This window comes from Lissotriton helveticus, chromosome 6 (assembly GCF_964261635.1).
Source record: "Lissotriton helveticus chromosome 6, aLisHel1.1, whole genome shotgun sequence".
Classification (NCBI taxonomy): Eukaryota; Metazoa; Chordata; class Amphibia; order Caudata; family Salamandridae; genus Lissotriton; species Lissotriton helveticus.
In genome coordinates this window covers 501551223-501575555 of record NC_136067.1, presented here as the reverse complement: position 1 = coordinate 501575555, position 24333 = coordinate 501551223, and the positions used below count along the sequence as shown (strand labels likewise).

The window sequence follows — 24333 nt, the reverse complement described above, 5'->3', positions numbered from 1 at the left end:
AGCAAAGCTGCTGCAGAGTGAACAAAATAATGTGAGAATGAGTGTTCTCAACTTCTTCAGCAAGAATCAGCAATGAGAATTCAATTCAATGGACATAATCATCTTGGCATTGAAAGGCTACTACTCAATTAAGATACTTTGCTTGAGCCTGGCAGTACTTGCTGCCTCAAACACCAAAGGAATCACCAGACAGGCTGAGCAGGAAAGCATCTTACTACAATCCCAGAGTTAAGAGCCATGGGCAAGGATGTGACAGAAAAGAAGGTGTCTACTAGAATGAAGTCTATCAAGAAACTGCAAAGTCCCTTCCCTGGTGCAAACATGATGCTTAAGACTACATCCATACAGCAAAGACATATATGTATGGATATTAAATTTACTAATGAATACTGAACCATAATATGATTGAATATTCACTGCAATCATGCTACATTATCCCGCAGTCTACATTTTTTTGTGATGATATATTTAGGTTCTCCAAAAATGCATTGTTCTGAAAAGTGAATTTGATAGGCAATCATATAGATATGTTTAAAGAGAAAAGAAACAAATTAAGCGTATACCCAAGTTGAACCAATTTATCAATTTAAAGACTTAATGCACATTTTCTTAGTGTTTTAGATATATTCTCCACGCGGTTGCATACTTTTTTGATTAACCTAATGTATTTTTGACAATTTGTGGGAGAGATGAATGTTAAGTAGGCACAAAGCTGCCAAATTCGATTTTTAAAATGACTTGCTTTGAGCCTGAGATGAATTTTCGTTTTCCAGACTTTTAATTTATATTCAGCTATTTTATTTTACTTAGAAAATATGGGTATTTTAATGTAATTCTATATGTGAAAATCTATTTCCTCTTGCTGAAAAACTTTCCCATTGATAGAAAGCATTTTGGCTAGACTGTTAAGATGATCCTTGTATAACTGTGTTCATTTTCCGTACAGGTTCTGTTGCTTTTCTGTCCTTGAGCACTTGAAGTGTTGGAAAAGTGTCCTGTTAAGGAATGTGAGCTTTCCATAAATGTCCAGGTAATTAGCTACAGGGTGAGTAAATGATTATATGCAATTTCTTTGGATTTCATAAGTCTAATCAATACAAAGAGATATATATTTTCAGAAAATCGTTTTACTTTTACAACCAATAGTACATTTCTGTTTCTATATTATATTTTTGCTAAAAGTTAGGAATAATACAAAGAATAAATGGTTCAGTTAGTAATTCATATCAAAATTCAGAAAGGATTCATTAAAACAATTTTATTACTCAGTGAATAATTACAGTTAGTGAGCCAACAAATTCAGGCAACATAGCAAAGATTAAAAGCAAAAAGAACATAGTATTAGGCTTAGTCGAAAACATTTTAAAACACAATCATGTTTATTACACAGGTATGTAGTTGTTGCTAGTCTTAAATATATTTATTTTAACAATATTTAAATTAAATTACATCCAGCTGAGTATATGCAAGGTTATATGAAGAGGCAGTTGCTGGTCTGTGACACTCTTAATGTCATTGTACCACAAAAATGTAAGGCACAGTTGAAAAGAGAAGTAAACATGGGGATATGCTTACTATTTCTTCAAACAACGCAACACAACAACCAAAGTTTCTGCATTGTGATTCATGAAAGGGAGAGATGGACAGCACCATATCTATCCAGATATTTGTACTGATGCTCTCTTTCCAAGTGCTGGAGCACTTTCTTGTTGCTTTGCAAGAACCTTTGCACCATAGCACAAATGTGTGTGGGTGAGTGTAGCATAGGTTTTCAACTATAAGGGTACCTTCCAGTACAAAATAGTATGCTTGGACCTCTTTTAAATGTTTCCTACTTGTACGTGTTTTGCACAGTACAGGACATATGCAAAGTTTGAAACATTTGGAGTAAAGAAAACCTTCTTTGAGGAGACATACTTTTTTGGCACAAAGTCCTCACTAAAATTGTTAGAAGATAGGGCATTGCATCCAAAACCATTGGTAGTTACATGGAAACACCCATATATCACACCTTGTACTCCTCTTTAAGGAAAGTAATGCAAAGCAGAGTGAAGCACAGCTTTGTTTTAATGTTAGGCATCTTTCCACCGCAAAACAGGTTTTGAGATAGAAAGTGAATAACAAATCATCACTTTACACTGGTTTGCATCACTTTTGTGAATTTGTACCAGTGTAAAATGTTGATAAATCGGGCTCATGATTTCTAAACTTGGCATGATGAATACTTTGAGTTAATAAATATAAAAAAATGATTGTAATGTTTCTAACGATCTGCCTTATAGATGGTCTAAAGAAGAATTTTTGATATCAGTGAAAAAGAAAACAAATTACTATAGCAAGAAAATGAATTAAAATGAAAATCAACAGCATCCAGAATATGGTTTTCCATGCACAACCTGTAAGAAGTCACATTTATTTCAAATTAAGTCATTTTTAATTGACTAAAACGTATCAATCAAAATATACTTCTTGTACAATTAGTAAATGTGTTTATTATCTATTTTCATTTAGGTTTCTTCGGTGTACCTGTTGAAAATGATTTGGAACTAGATCTGTTGTGACAATACATTACATGTTAACTTCTTTTAAAAGCCCTAAGATTTTTGTTTTTGGAAAGTGTTACTGTAGTAGCAGATAAGCATCATAAAAACTTTATTAAACATGTTTAAAAAGAACCCATTTTCAATTTAGCACATGCACGGGCACATGTTCCTGTTTGCAAATGTATGAAGATTAAACAGTGCATACAATTGAAGGTCAGAGCGAGAAGGCTTTTTATGCGTCAATCTTCAAATCCCCGAACTGATAACAGCGAAATTCAGATAGACGTTATCTACAATGAAAATGCAAGAAATGCATGGTTAATTTACTAAACTTTATAATATAGGATTTTTCTATCTTGTTCCACAATGTCATAATCACTATTTCAAATGGTTTTATAGTTACCAATGTAGTATGAACTACAAGACTAACCTTTTGGTGTACGTCGTTATACATAAGGTAGTCATTATGGATTTTTCGGTTAGTAGGTACCAAGCAAGCAACATTTTTTACATTCATTAAGGTTGGCCGTTTTATTGAACATGTATATTGAACATCAGAATATATTTCCAATTAATTGCTTGGGTATCACACTAGTCTTTCTCCTATTGTCATCACTAAAATAATCAATCCATATTTGAGGTCACTATGTATTTTTAATTACGTATTGAAGATATTTAGAAAGCATGCATGCATAAGCATGGGCAGGGGAATGCCTTATACATATAAATATGATTTACAATAACATTTTGCAAGCAAAATAATCACTGGGAAAAATGTACATTGATTTTTAAGAGACCTCTTCAACGTTGCAGACATACTCAACAATTACAACCCGGAGCGGTTTATCTGGAACTCACCAACACACTCTATAATCTTCAACAAATGGCTATGCATGTTAGAAATTCAGTTGCACCACTTGAAGGCCTCTGCACTCCCAAGAAAGCAGGCACTCCAAATGGTTTATGGCCTCAGTTATAATTTTCAAGACAGCAAAGCAAATTCTCTAGTGAGCTTAACTGTTAGAACTGGGATTTATGGTTGGCTAAGGCTTGCGCCAAAGCCAGGCAGAAACCACCACTTCAGTCAGGGCAAGGGAGTTACACGCCAAAGATAACCCCTGCTCACCCCCTTGGTAGCATAGCATGAGCAGCCAGGCTTATCCCGGAGGCAATGTGTAAAGCATTTGCGCACACACACAGCAACAACATCCCACTACAAAAGTCACTCCACTCAAGGTTATATAAAAATAGCCTTTGTATTCTCATAACACATTAGAATGGTAAACACATAACCTACACTGTGTCAACTGGCACGGGCAATATTCACAAGGGATTATTTACACAGGGCAGGGCCACGTGGGCCACTGTCAGAGTCAACACTTAGCAGAAATTGGTACAAGTAAAAATAGATCATAAACCTACAACCAGTAGCCACTGGTAATCACTGTACTCTACCTCAACCTGTAACATAACTTTACATTATGCACAGCCACATCAGGCGCGAATTACATCCTGCGCCAACCTCACCAGCATAAACACATTATGCAATCTCCTCACTAGTCTAAACACATTAGACCCTACCTCCTAAGTATAACTCACATTTAGGGGCGTAAATCACAGAGTGAAACCTAATCTCACTAGTATAATCACATGAAATGCAAAGCACACTCACAATCATAAACCAAATGTAGAGGTATCAAAAGAGGGTGAGTAAAACATAGTAAATGCATTACATTTCCTAGCACCACTTTGCATGAGCACATTAATCACATTAGGGCCTTGCGCCCTATACATCTACCAGCCCCGCTGGCCAACTGGCCATCTCCAAAGGCGCTCAAATGCCCCGTGTCCAGAATGTCAGGGCGCAGGGGTGCGCCATCTGCGTAAACCTAAACGTTGCAGCTGCCCACTACTTGCTGGGCAGCTGAGAACAATCACTGGGAGGCCTAGACGCTGCAGCTGGCACTAAGTGCTACGCAGCTGTGGAAGGCCAAGGTAGGGCGAAGGAGTGCGTCTCACTCCCAGATTCACAAAGACATGTCCCCTGAGAGAAATGCATAAACGTTGCAGCTGCCCACTACTTGCTGGGCAGCTGTGAAACACTCAAATGGGTCATGGGTTCTCAGGGGCCCTTTAAACCAATTGTGCAAAACGTTGGAGCCTCACGGGGCTCAGTAAATAAATATGCACAGTGTTGGAGCCCTCAGGCTCTGGCAATAAATCGGTCATTACTGGGGCAACCACGGGCCCCTTTGATCCGGGAAACAAATATTCCTGGAACGTTGCAGCGGTTCGCGACTGCGGCGCCGCTGGGAAACAATTAAACAAAACAGGCACCACCGAGCCTGGGGACCCTCACTGGGGCCCTTCAAACAAAACATGACCAGTTTAGAGCCACACGGGCTCTTTGAACAAATACTGACAGCACCGTGGGAGCGGCCAACTGCCAAGTGGGGCCGCTTGGGAAGCGAATAGGGACAACCCCCTCTTACTTGGATGCTCTCTCTCCGGCGCCGTCTGCAGGGTTGCTGCTGGCTGGATTCGGCACCATCAATGCACCCCTGGAGCCCCCCCAGCCCTTGCCAACTCACCGGGCTGTTCTCGGGGGACTCCTCCCGGTGGTAGCAGTGGGCGGGTTCTCTCTCTTACGAGAGCCTCGCGGGGTTAATCATCCGGCATCTCCCTCACGGCGCGGGCTTCCCTTTGCTCCTGGGAGCCCCGCCTTCCCTCTTCACCGAGGCCCCCTCCTGGGAGCCCCGGGACACGACCGGCACTCGAGGAGGTGGGGTAGGCTCACGTCCTCCTCGCACGCACCACAACTTCCTGCCGCACCTCCTCTTCTGTCCGGCGGCCCCGCCCCCAGTCAGGCGGGCCACGGACGCAGCAGCAACTTCCGTGCTTCGGCGGAAATACGGGGTAGGCTCCCGTCATTGTAAAAATAAACAGCGGGGTGGGCCCCCTTGAGCTCTAATCACGGCAAAGTCGCAGGGTGGGCACCCGCGCACAACATGAAAAATAAGCAGCACTATAATGCAGGGTGGGCACCTGCAAGCTTACACGCATATAAGTTGACATGCCGGGGAAATCCCTCTAGGGCACAAGATGGCAGCTGAGCGCTGCGGAGCCCCCGCGCTCCTCCTGGTATAAAAATCAAATGTACTGCTCCCAAGGCGTTAGGCAAAGCAAAAAGCCTGGAGTAAAGAGCACCAAGCCAAAGGTCCCAGAAGTTTGTAAACAAGTAGACACAGGCAAAAGGTTCCAGGGCATAGCTGGGCCAAGGGTGGCAGACCTCCGGGCAAGTCCTCCTGGGCCCCAGCAGCAGCACGCCCTGCAGCAATCCGGATCCCAAAGCGTAACAGAAACATGGGGTCACAGCCCCTCCTTTTATACACACATATCCTTTGTTTCCAAAGGTGCAGGCAAGGGGCGAACCAGATGCAACTGGTTCTGGAGCACTTTGTTTTGTTCAGCCCCTCTGCCTCTTCACAGGGTGGGTCAGGGATATCAGACACACCACAGGGGGTGGAGCCAGCATTGTGGAGAGAAGGCCTAGCCCTATTCAGGTCCCAGGTGCACTCCTCCCTCCCATCAACATGCAGAACTCTCCATTCACCACCGGGCAGACCCATCCCGGCTCCTGGAGCCAAGCACACCTGCCAGCTCCAGCCAATCACAAGTCAGACAGTCAATTCACATTCGCTGCACAGACATGCCAACTTCTAAAAGTGGCGCTTCTCTACTAGACACAATAAATGTGCACACATCATGGCACAGCATTTAATCTCACAAGTTTGCACATACCAAACTCGACCTTGCACTCCCCGCACATCCGGAACTTCCATGGATACACATATCCCCATGCATTTCTACGGAAAGGCAGGCCACCCTCACCGCACATACACAGAGAGCGCACGCACTTTACACTGGACCACAGTGAAAACGTGCGCAGAGGTCTAAAATGACCAACACCAGGTTACAGAAACAGGCTAGGAAAAAGCAAAACGTTTCGGGGTGAACCTGCCAAAAGTCAAACATTAACCTTCTCCAGTCAGGACAAATTGCTTTCTATTGACAGATTAGACACTACAGTGCACCATTCCTAATGCTAAAACATCTCAAATATGGCTGCCGAAATAATCTTCCACAAAATAAACAGTTTATAGTGATCGATTTTCATAATCAATAATCTATTGAGCTTGTGTAAACAGGAGTGCCTCCTGGAAATTTGTTGCTAGGCACTCCCATGGTCATTGCTCCTACTGGCACCAGAAGCCTCCTGAGATTCATTTGGGAAGAATTTTCATTTGGCAACCCAGAGTTACAAAGCTATGATCAAGTGTTGGCAGGGATATGTTCCTACCCAAAGGAGACTGGAGAGAATTGCCATGATTTGAAAAAATTTTAAAAATCTGACATCATGTTCAGCATGATCTCCTGACCAGACAAACGTTTGGGAGGCCTCATACTCAATGATAGAAAACGTACAATGTGTAAATATAAAAATAAATTATCGTGGTATTGGGTAATATTTGTGATCACAAGACAGGTACATTACACTGGAATTTCACTTGCCCTGTACCCAGTTTATTGTCTATGAGCACCCGGAACCCAGAGAAAGCACATATAATGCTGATACCATCACATTCAGGAGACCCAGATGAACAAATCTGGAGGTCATGCATCAGCTGGAATAGGTTTCTGCCCAAGGGAAACTGCAGGCAAATACCATGTTCAGTTCTGGTGAGTGAGTCTTGATGAACGAGGTCAGACACCCTGCAACAGAAACCGTAGGATGTGTAGATATAAAAATGTAAGGTGTGTTTTCATACTGTTAAGGAACAATATATGTGACTAACAGACAGGTACCCTAAATCAGCATTCCACGTGCAGCTGCTTTCTGAATTTCCAAAATTAACTGCACCAATATTATTACATGTGGGCACTAGGAACCCATAGAAAACTCATATATGTTTTTTACCCCCATGGTCAGAAGTCCAAAAGGAGCATACATGGGAATCAGGTTTTTGAGGTATTTGACCGTCGTGAGGTAGAATGGAAGGAATGAGCTTGTCTTGGAACTGATGCTAAAAACACGATGAATGCCATGTTCTGAGTGTATATGTGGCCGGCAGTCAGAGCTAGTGTGTCATGGCTTACACCAATAGAGTGCATATGTCATAGAGAATTAGGAAAGATATAGGTTTTATACTTTCTGTATAGTCCTGAATTTGATATCTGTCATGTAATGAACATTGCATCATAAGCAGTGGTTCTGCCACAATTTTGTGCCCTGCGCCAAACTTATATGTGTTTGTGCAAGCTACCTTCTTTAGGAAATCCACACATATGTGGAATTGTAAGATTCCAGCCATACAGGGCCCCATTTACTCAGCATTACAGGATTAACTTATGCGATTTTGAGGAAAACAATATAATATTGAACACATTTTTAAAAGAAACAACTACACATATTTTCACATTTTGCAATATATCTGTGAGAAAGTTTATTATTAGCTGGGGTGGATGGTAATCCAGCACAGGTAATAATGTCACTATTCTTGTTAGGTCTAATGAAGGTTTCAGGAATTTAAGCATGATCTCAACCCCAGGTAGCTCTGTCACATAACAGACAGGCTTAAGATAAAAAAAGGTGTAATGCATTTAGAAGTAACAAAACAATGAAACAATGGAAAACACTGCACTATAAAAAATCCTACTCCTAATTGTAATAATAGAGAATATTTTAATGAACAGAATGACACCAAAACAACAAAATTCCAAATAGGAACCGAAGATATGAATTTTTAATGTTTTAAATTAAAAAAAGAGGCTGACTGTGGAAGAACACATATCAGATACTGGGACCAGGTTTGTCTCAGTGGAAAAGTTGCTGTTACTCCCAGTGTCAACAGTCTTCAGTGAAGCAGGCGTTGGGGCTGGCGTTGAGAGAATGGGCTAGATATTGGCGAATTCTGGCATCAGGATGGAGCCTTGGCGAAACTTGAGAATAAAGCTCCAGGGGTGAAACTCAAGCTTTAGTGCCCCAGAGGTCTCCAACGTCATTCACTTCTCCTTTAACAATGCGGCTGATGAAGCTGCAGTTTGGCACTGAAGAGGTTTACCTTGATGGATTATGGCACCAGGAGAAGAACATAGTGGGAGCTACTGTGAAGACAGGCGCTGAGGCAATGCACCTTCATCAGACCGGCTAGGCAGGTTGGTCTCTGATGGAAAGTTTGTAGAATGCTCTCAGGTTTTAGGATTTAGGCAGCAGAAGTTCACTCTAACACCAGCCATGGGTCCCAGGACCTCAGGAGCAGCCCTTAGAGAGCAGGACCCACTCTAGCAGAAGCCCCCAGCAGGGCACAGGTAAAGCCCAGTTGGAACTGGCCAGCTGGTCTCTTTCTGCAAAATTGGCTTCTTGTAGCATTTGTGTCCCTGTAGGTTAACAGGAGGTCAGCCAACCTCCCCTTAGAGTTCACTTCCTTGTCCTGGGTACAAGAGGGAGAAGGCCCCACCTGCTCACTGTTCTGAACAGCACGAGCAGACCTTCTTCTGCCTTCCAAAGTCCAGGAGTGTTCAATGAGGGTCCCTAGGTGCACCACATTTATGCCCAGCATTGGCCTGTGGATGGGGGTGACTCCTGGCCCTTCCTAATCAAGTAGGAAAAGTTGACAGGGGTAACCGTACCCACTTTTGCAGCAGTTCATGAGTGCTCTATTGCAAACAATCCCACAATGCCTGTCTTGACTTAATTCCAACGTGGCAGAGTCAAAACTCCTATGTGCACAGCACCTGTGACCACCCTAGAGGTGTGGCAAGGTAAATGAACGACCCCTCCTCTACGGTCACTCAAAACTGGTTCTCGGGGCAGTTCCTCTCCCACTGGGATTGGTGCCTGGCTGACTAGGGAGAGAAAGGATTGGGCACGTAGGTTTTAGCTGCATCTGCCATTGAGAGGAAAAGCCTCTTTAAAGAAAACTAAGTTCCTGGCCACTGCCCAAATGATCACCCAGTTAGAGGAACAGAATACCTCCCCACATTCAAGGCCTTTGTCTCAGCTCTGGGATCAAGTTCACACCTCATTAACAAGCTATTCAGGGCTGTGTGATAGTTGGAAGCTTATACCAATGGGCTTCTAAGGGCTTTTATCAAGTAAAAGGTACCTTTTATAAAATAGTTAGTGCAAATTTTACCAATACATTAGGGGCCAGATGTAGGTAGCCAAATACCGGTTGGTAACGGCCGAATTCGGCCGTTACCGACCGGTATTTGGCTTTTGAGATGTAGGGGGCAGGAAACAGGCCATTTCGGTAATTTTACCGATTCGGTAAATATACCGGTCGGTAAATTTACCGACCGGTATTTTTACAGAATCGGTAAAATTGAGATGTAGGTGGGACTCTTCTGAGTCCCACAAGCCCTACAAATTCGGTATTTTACCATCAAATTCAATTTGATGGTAAAATACCGATTCAGGTGTGCATGCACATGTGTGCATGCACACCTGTGCCATATGACAGGCAGACCTGCCCTTAGGGCAGGTATGCCTGCCACATGGCCCCCGAACCTTTTTTGGGGGTGCTAGAGGGTGTCAAAGTGACACCCCCTGCACCCTTGTCAAAATCGGTATTTACAGATTCGGTAAATACCGACCGGTAATGCCCCATTCATTCCTATGGGCTTCAAAGCCCATAGGAATGAATGGGGCATTACCGGTCGGTATTTACCGAATCGGTAAATACCGACTTTTAAAGATTCGGTAAATCCACATCTGGATTTACCTACATCTCGGTACTTCTATTTTACCGATTCATAAATACCGAATCGGTAAAATTCGGTATTTATGAGTCGGTAAAATAGAATTACCTACATCTAGCCCTAGGTGTCTAACAAATATTTTAAAATGTCCAAGAATTTACTTTTTAGCTGATTCCTAGGCAGAGATAGATTGATTAACATTAATAATGTATCCCAGTGCTTTCCTATGGAATAGCGAAAATACCTTTTAGGGCATTGTCACTGTAAGGATATGTTTAACAATAAACCTACACATGTTCTACTTTTAAGTACAATACACTCTGACCTATTGGCTATTAAGGCCTACTTAAGGGTGACCTATTCATATTTAAAAGGAGGGTTTAGGCCTGTCAAAAGGGGTTACTTTGACAGGCTGAATTTTCAGTTTTAAAACTGCACAGACAAGCTAAAGTAGTAAGCCTGTTGTCATGTTTTGCACTATCACTCTAGTGGTGGCACATTGTGAGTCGTAGTCCCCAATGATATTTTACTTACAGGTCCTGGTTACACTTTGTACTATATATTAGGGTAGAATTTATAAGCTAAATATACCAGTTTGTAGTATGGCCAATTCAACATGTTTCACTGAACAGCAGTGCCCCAGTAAGCAGAGTCCAAAAACCAACAATACATCTAGCAAAAAATAGGAGTGACCAGGCAAAAAAGGACATTGTCCTACATCTTCAGGTTGTATTGAGGTATTGATACATGCTTTGCACCAAAATATAGCCCTGAATGTACAAAAATATTGTATGTTATTGTATGTTATTTTAAGTTGTATTAGGCGCACAGCTACCCAAAGGTTTCCCGGCACCGCCTGAAAGATTCCCAAGAAGAAAAAAGGAAGAGCCTATTGATTAAATAGCCAGGTTTTCAAGTACCTGAGAAATTGGGCAAAGATGGTCTCGTTCCTTAGTGGTAGGGGAAGGGAGTACCACAGGGTGGGGCCCAGGCAAAAAAATGATTGGTCGTCTATCAGGGACAATCTGTGCCTCGGAACCGAGAATTTAGCTTGATTGGCAGAACGGAGGGGGCGAAAAGTAACATATGGTTGAACAATGGCATTCAAATATTGTGGAGCCTTGCCAGTTTTGATCTTAAACAAGCTTGTAAGAGTGTACCCAAAGACGAAAGAGATATAAGTGCTTAAAAACCTACTGCAATTTTTTTTTAAATGCACACGCACAGAGGTGTTAAAACACTCTGGCAGTTAATGTGGTAAAGCCAAAGAGGCGAGGATTATCCTACTGGATCATATACAGGCGCGCAACACCCATTGAACTCAAAGGGCTACAGCCTCCCCTCCCCCCTGTTGTGTGTGGCAGCGAGACAGCTTCCCAGGCACACACACAGCCGCACCCGAGCACTTCACAGGTCTTTAAAAGACCATTCGCATGTTAATGAGGCCTTGCTGTTGTTTCACCCCTTCTAAGAGCACCTGCAGCTCCACTCTGCCTAATGCTTAAATATTCAGCCCCCCCCCCCCCGAATTTTTTTCCTAGCCCCCCGCCCGAAATTTGCGTCTAGTTGCGCCTCTGATCATATATTCTACTATTTCATCCCTAACAATTGTTAAAATTGGGAAGTAAATAACACAGTTTGATGTATTTCAACAGGGAGTTAACTGGTTTTCTGATATTCATTTTTTGCTGTGTTAGAGTCTAATTTGATGAAAGGGTTGTCTGAGTCGGAATTCGTATATGACAACCATCAAAACATATTTATATAATTTATTTAAAGCAATACAAATGCAACACATTAAAAGAGTCACTTTGAAACATTAACAAAATTAACTATTTTTAAATACAGTTCTAATCTATAAGCACCTCTAGAACATGAAATTACATTAATGTATAAAGATCAACTTTATTGTTCCAAAAAATAAAACATTCGCATTTTGGAATTCATAAAACATGCCGTATACAAGGATATTTCCGTGCCAGCGAACCATTCTGTTTATTTTCGTGACATTCAGCATACAATTATCAAAGAACATAACGCCTCTTTCAATTAAAAAGAATATTTTTTCAAAACCAAAACGCGTTTAATTTTCAAGCCGGAGAACCTGCTTTCAGCAATGAAATGCTTCAATTAGAGCTGAATGTTGTAATTGCTTACAGCCGGGCACTGCGATTGCTGAACTACGTTTTTTTTTTAACAATTATTAAAAAAACACATTATTTATGCTTCAAACCAAGAACCAAGTAAAACCAAGAACATTGTATCAATCAATTTTACCTCATCTTTAAACGGAATTGCACAGGAAAATGTGTTTATGTAGCCAGGCAGCGCAAATATATCAAATTATACTCAGATGATTCCATTTGAATTTACACTTTTCCAAATAGCATTTCAGCAGGAAAATATATTTTTGCAAAGCAATGTAATTTGTGAGGTTGTTTCAAATTCTGCTACTATGTTATTTTTAGAAGCCTATCCATAACGCGATTTAGAGGGTTTCAATTAGCTGATGGTGAAGCCTGATGTCGTACGTGCGCTCTATCAGAAGCAAATCAATAAATTAATCAGTGAAGCGGACGATTTGGGTTAGAAAGCTACTCGCTTTTCCTATTTGAAGCTGGAGTGCTAAAATAACGTATCATATTCTGTGTACATCCCCATGGATGCAATTATTAGAACCACCAACTTGCCAGAATGTACACTGGTGTGGCTAATGAGGCATCTATTGTCTGGAATTATATTCCCCCAACTGGATGACAACCACCTGTCAGAAGGCAAAGTATCACGTTTATTTTAGTTAAATCAAAATGAAACCCGATCAAGATGAAAACAAGCTATTTTATGTAATTTTTTCTTTGTATTAGACGCTTCTCATTGCTAGTCAGTCACTTGTTTTATTATGTTACCTGTTAAAATATATATGGCACTGTCTTTTGCACTTTGCATTTGTCACAACAGTCATTCCACTCCAACTTTATTATTCCTGAAAGATTTTCATTGCCCTCCCTAGTTGTTTTTCAGTCTTTATGTGCAATAGTGAAATCAGGTCTCCCCACAAAGCACTTTACATATGTTCTTCTTTAGTATTTATTCCAAACCCCAATCTTGCACTATCAAATCCCTTTTGATTAAACATTCCATAAGACAATACACACATGCACTTTACTTTCTTCAACGTCTTGCTACTAATGATTTTTTTTTTAATTGACTACAGTCATGTCACTGAGCTCACCTGGACAGACCATGCCAATGTCCACTTGACCATCAGAGGATCACCTGGCACTGCCACCAAACTGCCCAGCACCTCACACCACAGCTGGAACAAAGTGACAGAAAGAGTGTGGATTGACGCCCTTAATACCTCCCAACATGACCCCGCAACCAACTTGGAACAGACCATAAAGAACTCCTTATCTTGAATCACCAACTGTGCTGACAGAGTTGACCATTTCAAGCACACCCAACTCAAGAGATCCACAAAGCAGGCCAGGTGGTACATCACAAAACTGAGAACCACGAAACGCAACTGAAAGGGACAAGAAAGGAAATGGTGAACCAGCAAGGAGACCACAGACCGAGCCACCTCCAAAACATCCCTAAATCAATAACACCAACTCCTAAAAGAGATGAAAAGCAACACCCTGGCTGAATGCATCGAAGCTAGTTCTAATCACAGCAAAGTACTCTTCAAATAGTCAGAGAGTTCTCCAGCTCCTCAGCCTCCAAAAGCATCATCACTCTTTCTCAGGAACTTTGCAAAACCCTGGCAGCCCTGCTTCCATGACAAGATCTCCACTATCTACAAAAACTTCACACCCCAACACACCCCTCCGACTCCTACAGCCTCCTCGCTCTTAAAGATGCAAATCCTTACCCTCTACTCACAACATGGGACCAGCTCACCACAAACAACACCATAGCCATCATGAACTCTGTCTCCTCAGGAGCACCCAAGGACCCTTGTCCCCACCACATTTTCAATCATGGGAGCAAGAAGATCAGCAATGAGCTTACTGCCATTTTCATTGCATACATCACAGCATCTGCCTTCCCCGAAGATTGGAAGCACACTGAATCAAACCCCTTCTCAAAAAAACGTCCACTGACCCCAGCAAACTCAAGAACCACCATCCCATCTCTCTGCTCCCCTTTCCAGCCAAAGTCCACGAAAAAGGCCTCAACTGCCAACCGACGGCACATCAGCACCAAACCGCCCTGATCACTGCCATCAACCACATCAGAACCCTCCTTGACCGGGGATAAACTGCAGCCCTGATCCTCCTTGACCTCATAGCGGCATTCAACACCATATCCCACCACACCCTTATCAAGAGACATCATCAGATCGGAATCCAAAGAGATGCCCTTACATGGATCAACTTCTATACCTACAAAGTCCTTCACAATCAAGGACCAGCTTACATCAACCACCACATGAACTTCTACCAACACTTCAGACACCTGTGCTTTGCCTCCCTCTCCCTCACACCCTCATCCGCCGAATCAATAGCGGAAGAGCTCTTTCTCCTACCTCACTGCTAAGTCCTGGAACAAGCTCCCCCTTCAACTTCTGATCTCAGCCCCTCTTCTAGAATTCAGGAAAGGACTCAAGACCTGGCTATTCAACTGAACCAACCTGAAGCAGCAAGACCCTCTGACCCTGACATTGCCTGTGGACCCCATACCCTGGGGCATGACCTCTTGTTGGGGACTGCAGAGGAGATTCAAGGCCCCCCTGCCACAAGCAGTTCTCCCACCAAGCCAAGTACGAACTGCACTGTCTTGGGGTAGGCACCAGAGGACATTGCTGACCCTGGCACTGGGGGAGGTGGTCCCCAGGGCCATCTACGGCCCCCGCTAATATTTATTAAGTCCCAGGGAGGTGGTGGTCCCTGGGGCTGTTGGGGCAGCGCGGCCCTCATATATAATTCAATTAAGAGTTGCCCTGGGGAGGTAGCGGTACCCTGGGCTGCAGTGGGGGGGGGGGCGCATTTTAGTCAATTTGGGGTGGGGGAGGGTAAAGGTCCAGATGCCCAGGCGGTTAGGGTTTTTCTACCCTGCCCCCTTATCTTTTTTTTTACGTTATTTCATGTGACTCAGTTCAACCGAGTCACAAGATGGATGTCAACAATTCCTGGTTTGAAGTGTTGGCAGCCAATCAGATCTCAGGCACAAGATTGGGAGGGGTCACAGATCCACAGAAGCCAAAGTTGTACATCTGAGAAATCATTACATTTCTCAGCAACTCCTGAATGGATTTACACCATTTAACAAAAAGGTCGCTTTCTGGACCAAGCGCTACCTTTTTGCCAACTTTTGTGTAATTCCATTTAGCAGGTCATACTGTAGCCATGCCTAAGAAATTAACAAGGAGATTAGGGGTGGCCAGAATTTGCGTAATCGCGTTACGCAAATCTCTGCGAAACGGTAAAAATCTCCGCGAACACGCAGAAATTCCACAAACACGCAGAACTGCTTGTTCGCAATGCATTTTTACTGTTCGCAATCGCTGTTTGAAGGCTCGGGGGAAATATCTTGCAAACACGCATTTGAGAACGCAAACAAGCAAAACATTTCGCGAAGTCGAGGAATGCAGAGTTCTCCGCGGAACGCAAAATTACCCAAATTCCGCGAGCGGAACGGAATTTACCGCCCAGGCCTAATGGAGATACATATACACTGAAAAGGGGCATTATAGTTAGACTGAAATTTCACTCATACAAAACCAGTGAAATTCTACTGAGCTAATTATAACTTATGCCCCTGCAATGTACTGCCTATGACTTTTCACATTACATCACTGATGACATGGTCATTGACATCACTGATGACATCTCAAATGACATTACTGATGACATCATTGACAAAAACACTCACACACCCACTCACACCCCACACAACCTCCCAAGCACCCACTGACCTACCCACACCCCACTCATAAGCCCACGTACTCATTCACAGTGCACACACACACACACACACTCACTCACACACACAGTCACTCTCTTACTGATACACCTAGTCACACAGCCACTCACTCACCCATAAACTCACTGACACAGCCCCTCATATAGCAATACAGCTGCTACCACTCCAACTTATTCATCCATTCATACATCCAGCCACTCACACACCCAGTCACTCACCCATACAGCCTCTCAACAGATATACTCACATCTACTCACACACCCATTCAGCCACTCATACAGTCACTCTCCAATACAGCCACTCCCACACCCACTCAGTTAGCAAAACACTCACTTGAAGAGACACTCACTCACCCATACAACCACTTACACACCATGTCCCTCACCCATACATTCATTCACACAGCCACTCACACACCCTTACAGCCACTAACATACCCACCCATACAGCCACTAACATAGCCACTCACCCATACAGCTACTCACACATCAATTTAATGACTCATACAGGTAATCAAACACCCATTTATTCATCCATATTATCATTCACAGCCCAGGAGTTAGTATCATTTGTCCTTTACAGAAGTTGAGTTTCAACAAGGACACATGCTACATTTATATTTGCCAGTGCTTCCCGTTAAGGTTTATTTCCTGTGAAATGAGCATTAGGGTCAAAATGACCAGGCAATAGATAATGGGGAGGGGAAACCCCTCCTCCATCTGATTTCGACCCTGGGGACTCCATCCCCCCGGGGCCTGGCCATGTCTCCCTGGGTGCCCTGGAGCCCACCTAGACTATCCAGTGTGCATGTTGGGGATGACGGGGGGAGTGGCAAGGACCCCGCGATCCCAGCAGGCTCCCTACCTTACTTGGGAGTCAGCATTGCTCTTGCACACATTGAGCAACTAGAAATACAACCCTCCATGTGCAAGAGCAGTCTTTTCATCTGTTTCCCTGCCCCCATATCTGCACTTGACAGCTCCCACTTTCTGGGAGCAGTCTTATGTTTGCTCACAGGAGCTGTCACAGCTCCTGCCAAGCAAAAGGAAACAGCTATGTCCCGGGGATAGGCACCCTGGGACATAACAGAAGCTTTTATGCCTACTACAGAGTATCACCTCTATTGAAGTCCAGAAAGAACTGGGGATGGTCTTTCTTTGTAAATTGCTATATTACCGCACCCTATCATTGAGTATAAACGTATGGCTCAAGGAGGGAATGGCTGTAAGCAAGGGTATTTTAACTGACTACCATTCTCTGGATCATTATTACTGTATTCCCAGGCTCAGGTATGTCAGGAATGGTCTCACAGATTTGGGAAGGGTCTACCAATTGATCAGCCCAGAGAGTATGTGCAGAAGAGGTGAGTACTTGGTGAAGGAAAATTTGTTTAAAAAACAGCAGCTGGTTGGGGAAGAAGGGGTGCGGAGGAAGCCCTGTATGTCTAAGTACTTTTTATTTAAATATGTGCCATCAACTTAGCCCTATCTTCTATGGCTTAAAAGTACTCATGACCAATTTTTACTGACTAGGTTCCGCTTGGACCTTTTTCATTATCTGCTGGCCTGCCCGGGCACATAGGGGACAAAGGAAGGGCCCTGTGGCTGTGACAGGAAGTCTCCACAGGACATGATGCCTTTTTTATGTTTTGCAGTTTTTATGAGGTACCTAGAAAGGCTTTCCTCATTCCTATTTTAAAGAAAGCAACCTTTAGACAGTTTACACATGCGTTTATTTTTTTTACAAATGCTCTCTAGTAATTCTTTGCTATATGTCCTTAGTTTCTTGAGATCAGCAGTTAGGCTTAGATCTGTTTGTGACTAACCTATATGGCTGTGGCTACTAAGGAATTGTGGTGACTGTTATATATGATTGCTTTAGTTTGTGTCATAGCCCACTCTATTATTCCTATAATCTAGGGCGCTGGCGCCTATGACCTGCATCGCTAAAGGCATTTAGATCTTAACCCACTCCTGCTCTACTTTTTTGGGACATAGCCCGGCACATTATTTTTGTAAATTATGGGATACGGGAAACGACCTGTACCTCTATTGGTCTTTTACATGCTGTAGACTGAGTGGTTTTGCCATAATATATTATTGCTTTCCTTTTTGGCTGTAAACAATGTACATAGATTCAAATGAAGATTGATGAGCTTAAGAGAATTGTAGACAAGTAGGAATGCATAGCAGACCCTTAGTTGAGGTTTTGTTTTTTTCTCCTTCCCTTCAGACCTTAGCTCCAACTGTAAAACTATTACTAGGATGTCTTAGAAAGGGGTGCGATGAAAGATTTAATATCATTATTTTATGAAGAATGTTTATAATGTAATGGAAAATATATTGTTATTTATTATATTGTAATATTGTTCCTTTCTTTGTACTTTTATGGTCTATTTTGATAAATCAAATAAGGTTTATTATGATGATAATGACTTTGTTGCAATTTCGCTGCACAATGTTTGTTTTCTTAAAGGCTTTTTTGCCCTGGCAGGGTGATCTAGGGGGTCAGGGTGTCGCAAGATGGCTGAAAACACTTCCTAGTTGAAGAGTTGGCAGCAAATCAGATCTCTGCACGAGATCGGAAGGGTTGAGGACGGTTCGCTTCCCTAGACATACAAATATGGATTTCTTTTAATAACTCTAATACTGCTGAACAAATTTACACCAAATAACAAAAAGAATCTTTCAGGACCAACAGCAAGCTTTCTGCCAAATTTGGTGTCATTCCGTATAGTGAATTGGGCTGTAGTCATGCTTGAAATTCCTATAGGAATTAACAGGGGAAATATACTTTTTAACCCCCAATATTTCTCAGCCCCCTGTTTGACGGATCACCCCGAAACGTTCCATGCACAGTTAGAATCAATATTGCACCTTTTTGGAAACATGTTGTGAAGATTCGGCAAACAGCACTAAAGATATAGGCAAGGCAATAAATACTTTTCCTATGGAAACTTGCAAGAGCCAGTAGGTGGTCATATATATATATATATATATATATATATATATATATATATTCATATATATATTCACTGACAAAAACATGGGTTTCAGGGACTTTATAGTAAGGCAGAAATTTGTTGGTTATAGTTAGCTGAGTTACCTATAACTTGCGTACCCACAATGCACTGCTGATAACGTCTCAAATGACATCACTGATGACTTCACTGATAACATCCACTTAATATCTGATGCACCTCCTCACACCTTAATATAACCTTTCATATACACACTACCATTCTCAAAACCATAGACACATCAATAAAAGTTAGTACATACCCACTCACTGATTCCTAGGTCTATACACACATCGACTCACCCCTACAGTCACTCATACACGCAGGTAGTCATCAATACAGCCACTGATATATGCACTCATACACCCATACAGACACTCACGCACTGCCACTCACCCATAGAGTTACTCACACACCTAGTCAGTTATCCAAAAAATCAATCACACTACCATTTACTCACCTACACAATTATACACACATCACCTCACTTGCAGATAACAACACATATTTATTCTCTTCTACAATCAATGAGACAGCACACACTCTCCCATTTAGCCACTCTAACACTCACTCACTTACACATACAGTCACTTATATACTTCAACACTCACATATACTGCCTTTCACACATGCAGTTACTCACCCACTGAAATATCCAAACACTCACGACACAGCCATATACAACCTCACTCAACCATATTGCCCCTCACAAATACACTATTTAACTCCTATACCCATGGATTCACCCACTCATACATCCAAGCAGGGAGTAACACAGCCCCCCACCCACCCACAAAGACAATCAGGTACCCATACAGGTCCTCAGACAACTAATCAATAACCCATAAAGACATTCATGTACCTACTCATCAACCCATGCAGCCAGTTACACACCAACTGACAGATGATACCCACACATTCACTAAAACATTTTTAATCACTCACTCATACAGCCAGTCACGCACCCAAGAAATCATATAGACATTCATACACCCACTCATTCTTCGAATACACCTTGACGTATATATATGACATTCTTAAACTTTTTAAAAATACTCACACTCACAGAATGATGACATCAGTGATATCATTTGAGATGTCATCAGTGATGTCATTAGTGATGTTACTGACCATGTCATGAGTGATGTAATATGTGACGTAATCAGCAGTGCATTGCGAGGTAGTGAGTTATATTTAGCTCAGCTAACTATAATGGCTGAATTTCTCTGGTTTTGTACAAGTGAAATATCAGCCTAACTATAACATCCCTGAAACCTCTGTTTTTCTGTGAATTTCTATGTTTTTTTTAACTATGCCTACTTAAGTAGGACATGTGCAGAAAGATGAAGACAGGCATAGAAATAAGCAAGAGAAGTGCAGAAAGAGGCAAGAGAGGTGCAGAAAAGAGGAAGAAAGGTGCAGAAAGAAGCAAGAGAAATGCAGAAAGAGGCAACCGAAGTCCAGAAAAAGGAAGCAAGGTGCAAACAGAAACACTTTTCACTTGAATGTTCACTATTAATCGACTGCTCAGAATGTTAGGCCTACCAAATATAAAACAGCAATCCTAAGCATATCACGCGCTCCCTGGTTCACTCTTGAATGGAGATTAAAGTCCCCTTCGCTGCTGGGGGTCCTCAGGGGCAAACTAGCCTACCTCTTTCCTCCAGTAAGCCCCACTCAGTGGGATTGCTGAGAGGTGGTCACAGGCCATGCCCCCTTTCTCCACCACTCTGCAAATGCACCCCCTGGAATGCTCTTGGTAGGGAAATGATGCTCCTGAGGGTCCCTGTGTGCCACCTAACCCTCCTGTTACCTCTAGTAATCCCCACAAAGCTGGATTGCTAAGAGTGGTCAAACGCCATGCCCCTTTTTACACCGCTCTGCAAATGCACCTCCTAGTGCACTGCTGCTTAGGGGATGAAGTCCACTTTAGTTCTGAGGTCCTCAGGAAACAAGGGGACCTCATCGCCCCACCACCAGTGTGCCAAGAATCGTATTTGCAGAGTTGTGTCAAAAGGGGCATGGCTTCCTACCGCCTCTCAGCAAACAAGCTGTGTAGGGCTTACTGGAGGTACCTGGTGGCTAGTTGTCCCCTAAGGATCCTCAGTAGTGAATGAATGAATGAATACATTTAATTTGCGTGGTTACTCAAAACCATTACAATAAAAAAGAAGAGCGCTACATTTTAAAAGGTAGACAGTGTAATTAAAATCTAAAGGTCTAAAATTCAAAGATCTTTAAAACCAAGGTAACTTTTTGTACTCAGCAAATAGTTGTACATGTTCCAATTAGGCTAATCATGTAATACAAGATTATAGGTTACCTCGGCACAAGTGCTTGCCTGATAGCTTAGTGGGGAGTGTACATCAGCTTTTTGCGAGTGTGTTGTACACATTTGCCAAACATAGCCATGTGCTTCACTGTAGTGATGGAAACTTCATTCCCCAACCAAGATCGTGTCAGGAGGCACATTTGCAGAGTCATGCAGGGAGGGGGCAGGGCCTCCAGGAAATTGCAGGTTTCCCTTTTTAAAAAAAATAATTTAGGGAGGGGGTTGTGTGCCCCCCCTTCCCTTGAAACTTTTAGTTCCCAGGGACCCCATCCCCCGGGACCTGAGCCCTTAAAAGAATATGTGTATTTTAATTTTGGAGGTGGCCATGTTGCCCCCCTTCTGAGGCCAACATTGGCCCCGGGGACTCCATCCCCTGGGGCCAGGCCTTTTTCATGTTTAAAAAAAATATTAAAAAATGGGAGGGCAGCCGAGTTGACCCCTCCCGGGCAATATTTTGCCCTGGGGATCCCTACATCCTGGACTTGGCCAACCTTTTTAATTTGTATTTTTTTTAAGGAGGGGGGCTTAGTGGCCCACCTACTTGGCCTCTCGTTGGGGACCACTGGTGGAGCCCCAATGCCCCTGCAGTCCCTGCCGGCTCCCAGGCTCCTGCGGGAGCCGGCATTTCTTTTGGACAAAGGTAGCTGCTGACATGCAGCTCCCTTTTCCCAAAAGCAAATCTGATTTGCTTCATGGAAGCTAGAGAAGTTTTTCTGCTCACACTTCCATGGAGCGAAGAAGAGCTTGCTAGGACAGGGTGGGAGCCGTGCTTCAGCCCTGACATAGCAAACTGAAATGTCCCGGGGGTGGGCTCCCTGGGATATTGCTGGAGCTGGCCCTGTGGGGTGGCGACCCCCAGGGCTAAGGGAAGCTTCTGGTGGGGGGGGCGCACAGTCCCCCCATGTGGTTTAAAGCCCAGGGAGGTGGTGGTCAATGGTGCCGGGGGTCCTCAACATACCCGCCACCCTTTATTTAATTTTGCCCGGGGAGGTTGTGGTCCCCAGGGCAATGTGGGGAAGGGCAGGAGCCCCCCTCTTCTTTATTTAAATTTAAGCCCCAGGAGGTGGTGGTCCCTAGGGTTTGGCCCACTCACACATAATAGAGAAATGCCCCGGGAGGTGGCGGTCCCTGGGGCAGCGAGTGGTGGCAGGAGTCCCCCCATGCATTTTTTTTTTAAAACCCAGGGGAGGTGGCAGTCACCGGAGCTGCAGGGGAGCCACATGCCCCCACACATCATTAAGAAAGCCCCAGGAAGGATATTTTATAAATGAGACCAAAACAACAAAACTCCAAAAAGTAGAAGTCAGGATATGAATTTTTTTATTATAAAAAGAGTTCTAACGCTTAGAAACAATAAGCGCCAACAGGTCTATCTGGTCATGCTGGACTAGGAAAAAGTCAATTTTCAGGCCAACCACAATAGAGCACAGGCCAGGGGTAGGAACCACACAGCCACAGTGAAGAGAGTACCTTGATCCTTATCGCAACAGCGAGAAGCGAGGTGCAGATGAGTGATGCATTGATGTTGCGCCCATACTCAAGGTGATGCGTCGATTTTCTCCATGCAGTGGTGTTGATGTGGTACTTCCACAGATAAAGCACTGAGCCGGGATACATTGTTTCCAAAGTGCATTTGTCTATGCAGTTGAGGGGCTGCGCTCATCTCTCCACACTTGTGCAGCTGCGATGCACGGTTCCAATGTGTCTGGCTCTGGAGGCGATGCGTTGGTTCTGAGAGTGATGCCCTGATTCTACCTTGGCAACAGGGTCAATTTGTTGATTCTGGTACATGCAGACTCTGGTGCAAGTATTTGGATACCTTACCAGACAAGTACTGGAGACAGGCTGCCGGCACATAGCACTGTAAGAGCAAAGAAATGCCCACATTTTAAAATAGAAATGTCAAATCCAACTTTACCAGTCAATAGGATTTGGCATTACTATTCCAAATATATGAAACATGGCAAAGCCACACCTTTTAAATCAGGAATTACAGCTCAAAAGTGTATTAATGAATTCCCAATGTTAACCTATGATAGGAGTAGGCCTCACAATACTGAAAAACAAATGTAGGTGTTCTTCACTACCAGGGCATGCAAAACTTAAATGTGCATGCTCGACCTTTTACTTACACAGCACCCTGCCTTATGGGCTACTACGGCCTACCTTAGTGGTGACCTTTTTATAAAAAAGGGAGGTTGCAGGCTTGGCAAAGGGTTTTAAATGCCAAGTCAAAGTAGCAATAAACGGCACAGACATTCTCTGCAGTGGCATGCCTGAGGCATGTTTAATGCGCTACCTGTGTGCTGGCACACTAAGTGCTGCAGACCTCCTAGTAGCATTCAATTTACAGGCCCTGGGTATATGGTGTACCACTTTCAAAAGGACTTACAAGTAAATTAAATATGACACTTGTCTGTTCACCAATGTTGCAATGCACTTTAGCATTGGTCAGCAGTGGTAAAGTGTTTGGAGTCCTAAGGCCAACAAGAAGAATCAGCAAAAAGAGGAGGTGAGCAGGCAAAATGTTTGGAGAAGACCACCCTAAAGATGACATGTCTAACATGTGTCCTTAACAGCTTAAAGTGGGGAGAGCAACCCAACTTCTAGGGATTTTTCATCACTAAGGCTGAAAAAACTGGATAGGCCGTCAGCATTGGTGTGGTCTACCCTGATCTGTGTTCTACCTTGAAGTCCATATCCTAAAGGGAAACTGACCACCTTAACAATTTTGGATTCTCACTAGGGGT

The 24333-nt window shown here is 43.2% G+C and overlaps 1 protein-coding gene across 11 annotated transcripts in view; it reads right to left on the bottom strand.

Moving 5' to 3' along the window:
* Positions 1 to 1243: 1243 nt before the first annotated feature.
* The window catches only part of MLIP (muscular LMNA interacting protein), a 1868253-nt gene continuing 1845163 nt past the window's right edge, over positions 1244 to 24333 (bottom strand). For all 11 annotated transcript variants that reach the window (XM_078647952.1, XM_078647955.1, XM_078647953.1 and 8 more), the window contains one exon: positions 1244 to 2833. The gene's annotated coding sequence lies outside the window, so the exon portion shown is untranslated. The remainder of the gene's footprint in view (positions 2834 to 24333) is intronic.